The sequence below is a fragment of the Monodon monoceros genome, unplaced genomic scaffold, assembly GCF_005190385.1.
Source record: "Monodon monoceros isolate NGI ecotype Baffin Bay Population unplaced genomic scaffold, NGI_Narwhal_1 Super_Scaffold_2, whole genome shotgun sequence".
Taxonomy (NCBI): domain Eukaryota; kingdom Metazoa; phylum Chordata; class Mammalia; order Artiodactyla; family Monodontidae; genus Monodon; species Monodon monoceros.
Genome location: NW_021703776.1, coordinates 83,526,447 through 83,531,313, shown reverse-complemented (window position 1 = coordinate 83,531,313; position 4,867 = coordinate 83,526,447). Strand labels below are relative to the sequence as shown.

At 44.4% G+C, this 4,867-nt stretch overlaps 1 long non-coding RNA gene across 1 annotated transcript; it reads left to right on the top strand.

The window, feature by feature from the left end:
- Positions 1-489: 489 nt before the first annotated feature.
- Positions 490-4,069, top strand: LOC114901664. Its single transcript, XR_003795248.1, has 3 exons — positions 490-1,606; positions 2,048-2,690; positions 2,963-4,069. It is a non-coding gene; the product is annotated as an uncharacterized LOC114901664 (long non-coding RNA).
- The last annotated feature ends 798 nt before the right edge of the window (positions 4,070-4,867 follow it).

The window sequence follows — 4,867 nt, the reverse complement described above, 5'->3', positions numbered from 1 at the left end:
GGTTGCAAAACCAGTTTGGGAAATAGAAGCCTCGTGTGCAGGCTGCTTTCATGCCTTTCTCCGTGACTGGAGGTATAGGGTCCATACAGTGCTTTATTTCATAAGACGTCTAGCTGAACACACTTTGAGGGGCTGTGAAATGCACACAGCCACACCGGCTTCACACAGAGAGAACTCCAGCTTGAGGAGGCGTGTGCCACTCGCTGGGCAGGAACTTTCCCAGCCTGTGTGTCTTAAGCAGGAAAGAGAAGGTGCTCCTTTTTCCTTCTAAAAAATTCATCTCTTTATCACACTGGTGGAGTAACGAGCGAAAAAACTGACTTTGTTTCCTCTGTCAACTCTGGGATGTTTCCTAAGGGCTCATATACTGTCTTTTAAATTCCAGGTGCTGGTCTTCTGAACAAATGCCCCCTGAGGAATTCTGTGCCTGGAAAATATCTGTCTACAGATTTCTTTGACACCCTATGTAAGTAGAGGCTTGCGCTCAAAACTCAGTCTCACGGGAGCTTTGTTTTATTTTGTTCCTGGAGGATCCCCCAGTAAGTTTTTTTTAGGCGGTCATCAGTGTTTGATCTCGGTTTTTTTTCTCTAAAACACTCAACTTCCAATTTACTATCAGAAAAAGTCTGTAACACGAACTTCTGCTCAAAATCAAGGGTATGGATCCCATATTCAGGTCTCAGAATGGGAAGAGGAGAAGGCAGAAAATACTAAAACCACTCACTTTGGTCCATTCAGTTGGAGATGCCATTTGTAGATCTGAGGGCATCTTTGCAGGGTTTAGTATTCATCAGACTCCTCTGTGGTTAGCGACTGTGGAATGTGCCCCGTACAGCTCAGGGTGTGGGCGCGGGATCCGGGAGCCCTTCCGTTTGGGAGCCGTGACAGATCTCTTAGCCACATCTCTGCTTATAACAGGCTGAAGGAAAACCGATATCTTATTTTTATCATTGTAACCGTCATTTATTGAATGTGTACATGTGCTATTTCTAGTTCCACTTGCTTCTCCTTCTCTGTCTTAATTCTCACAACAACCTTACGTGGTAGGTCTTGTTATTACCCTGATTTCACAGATGAGGAGACCGAGGCACAGAGTCAAGTAACTTCCCCCAGTCTGTGCGGGGAGCGAGTTCCAGAACTTGACGTTCCAGCCCCAGAAGTCTGCGTTGGACCATCCCACCAAACTGCCCCATAGAAACGGGCAGCTTTGGAGGACGAGCTGGCGGGCTGTACTTGGAGACGGTGTTTTAGCACTGCCACGATCCCATGCGGGAGGGGGCTGCTGGACTTACAAAGGCTTGAGCTTGCTTAAGACTAGTAGGAGAACAAGGCTTTAGAGACGATGTGACTTGCTTATGGTCACGCCGCCAAGTCGGAGTGTGGCGGAGGGTCTGGGGCCAAATCCTACCGGTTTCCAAGTTTTCTCCTTCCTCTTGGTTGTTAGGTGCCGCTTCTCCTGTTCGAGACCAAAGCTGGTTTCAGTGGTTTGCTCACGTGCTTATTGACGAAGCCCTGCACCTCAGAGCCCGTTTATGTTCAGAGGTCCACATGGCCATGTGAAGATTGGCCGTTACAGTATCTATAAAGCACCAAGCAGCAAAGAATGGTGAGTAAGAGCCTGGGCCTGGAATCAAGCGGAGTGGAGTCTGAATCCTGGTCTTGCCATTCCTAAACTTTGTGACCAAGAGCAAGTGCTGTACCCTCGCTATGTCTCTGTTCCTTCACCTGAAAAATGGAAGTAACGCCACTAGCCTTGTAGGTGGTTGTGAATGATGAGAAAATGCATAGAAGGCACGTAGCACAGCGTCTGGCACAGAGTAAGTCTTCCAAAAATGGAAGCTGTTATTATTTATCAGAGTACCTTCCCATCCGCTCCGCAGTTCATGTCGGCCTTCACTCTGAAACGGCACTGCAGCGTCCTGATCCATCTAATAAAACAATGTTTGTGTGTAGTGCTTTTTTAAAAATTACAGTTGTTGCCGTACACGGAATTCCATATGCCTCTAAGAACCAGTGCAGGATAGGAATTTGTATCTCCGTTCTCTAGATCGGCATGCTGAGGCTCGGCAAAATTAAATGATTGCCCAAGATCCCACAGCTAGTCAGCAGCACAGCCAGAACTTCAGCTTGGAGCCAGAACTCCGGATCCTGCGCTACTTATTTATCTGCTTCCTGTAAGAAAGTATTCATTAAAGGCACGTAAGTCAACAGAGAACTAACTCCCCACCGTACGATCCAGCACCTTCCAACCGATAACAGTTGCATCTTTAGTCTGGCCTGGATATTTGGGTTAGGACTCTTGTATCCTGAAGTCTGTAACGTTCTGAAGCTACCTTCTTTAGAGACGCGTCATAGATACTGTCTCCTTGTGAAATATCCTCACGCCCCAGGGGACGTTATCTTAATCCAGTTTGCTCGTGCAAGAACAGACTGGCATTTCACTTCAAGGAAAGACAACGTGTTTCCACTGTTCCGCTTTTGCCACACAGGAGTTACCGGTGTGGCTTATTGATTCACATTTCAGGCTCTAACTTTCCTATCAGATCTGGAAGAAAAAAAAAAAAACAAAGAATGGCAGCTTGCTCCAGAACAGCATGAAGTAAGGAATCGCAGGTGGGATTTTGAAATAGAAACACATTCTTGTAGCCCCTGTGCTGAGAGACACCAAGGAGGGATTTTGTTCTTGAAAGGTGAGCACTTTAATGTGGAGGTGGAGAGTTTAACAATGTTAAGTGTGTGTTCTGTGTGTAAGAAAGAGTTGTTAAAAAATAACATTCCTTTCAAACGATGCAGTACCTTAAAACTGTCAATGGTTAAAATAGAGACACCCTGAGTTACAGAAGTTCAGCCCTGCCGTCTCCTGCCCTGAAAATACAGAACAATCAGGTTGATTGTTGGAGGTTGGAGGATGGGGAGGAGTGGAAACATGCTGATGTTTACTGAGTAAGATCTTTCCTTGCAGTTGACTGTCACCGAAAGACTCAACAAAGTAAGCAGAGGGCTTCCCTGGTGGCGCAGTGGTTGAGAGTACGCCTGCCGATGTGGGGGACGCGGGTTCGTGCCCCCGTCTGGGAAGATCCCACGTGCCGCGGAGCGGCTGGGCCCGTGAGCCATGGCCGCTGAGCCTGCGCGTCCGGAGCCTGTGCTCCGCAACGGGAGAGGCCACAACAGTGAGAGGCCCGCGTACCGCAAAAAAAAAAAAAAAAAAAAGTAAGCAGATACCACGTGCTGTCATCCTGTTTACCTATGTAAGTCCCGGAAAGAGAATGAACGAGCCCCTGTTAATTTATCAACTGTTTTTTTCTTTTTCACTTCCCTACTAATGAACAATGGGATTTTTTTTCTCTGTGTTAATTTGATAGCCAGTCTGCCCACGCAGACCGCTTTGCAGGAAACCGACCTCTTGCCGGACGATTAAACACAAACAGAGGCCCAACTCAAGATCTCTGCTTCACTGTATTTTGTTTAAGTCATTTCACAGTCACCAACTAAATACCTCAGTTTCCCCCCAAGGGCTTACAGACTTCAGAGAAGTATACTACGTGACTGATCCCTGTGCTAGTAATTACTCTTTGTCTGCTGAAAATGCCTCCTCGTGTGAAGAGACATACATGGGAAAGAATATATCCACCTTCGTTCTTCTGAATTTTTTGAAAAACATACTTAAAGGATAATACAGAAAACTTACCATATCTCTTTGTTTCTGCTCAGGTAACAGAACGGTATAGTTGTATATATGTGTGTGTGTGTGTGTGTGTGTGTGTGTGTGTGCACGCATATATGTGCATGCGCGGGTGTGACATATATTTGATGTATAAGATATGTATGATCTTATCAGTCATAAGTAAAAGGAAGAACTTCACTCTTCAGGGAAACAAACAAAAACAACAACAAAACAAAAAAACTTCTAAGTGGCAGTAAGCAAAAGCTGTAACTAGTCATTTGTAAAAAGTAAGCAGACCTTTTAGTTCTGGGTTTTGAATTTTTTAACTAATGAGAACAATCTGGCTGCATCTTGCATACTTCAGTCATTGTTATTATCAATCACAATAGCATATCCAGAAGGATACAGGGGACCCCTAAATTAATCACAAAATTCGTGAAATAGTTATTTGAGAGTGCCAGTGATTCTTGGCACTTTTTCAATTTTAAATGCTTGAATTTACTATTCAGTTGAAATATTTAACTGCCTGTCACTTGACAAAATATGTGCATTTCTTTGCAGTTAGTGAGCTACTTGGATGAAGTTAGTGATTGCTACCCAGCAATGATTGCTGCTGCAGCCCATAGTGTGCTATTTCCTTATTTAAAGAGATGGAAAAACCAGCCTAGTAGTGGTAGGCACGTGCAGTGATGCTTTTCCATTGTGAAGGGTGAGTCTGCGTTGGGATCTCCTATTGAGGGGTAAGTGGCCAAGCCTGTCAGGGGTAAAAATGGGAATCAGACCTGAGCTGAAGCCTCTGTTCCTCCTGGCTTATATTAACATCCTGCTGAACCCACCTGAAATCCTCAACCACAGGCACATTGTAATTGGCTGTTCTTCCCACAGTCATTTGATGTATGAGGAAAGTTAAAAAGAAAAGCTAAGTTTCTGTTAATTTATTTAAGCAAAGAAAGCAGAATAAGTGAACAGTACAGCCAAGAGTAGAACCATTCTCACAAGGTGACGCTATCATGATAAAACCAAAAAAGGGTGGGGAAATGTTTTAGGTTAAAAGAAACCAAAGAGTCTTAGTGAGTGAACCTCAATGGGATTTGGGGTTGAAAACAAGCCAACAAAGCCACAAAAGAAATTTTTTTGGAGAAAGTGGGAAAAATTGGATATAGGCTACATGTTAGATGATGCTAAGAAATTGTTAATTTTCTT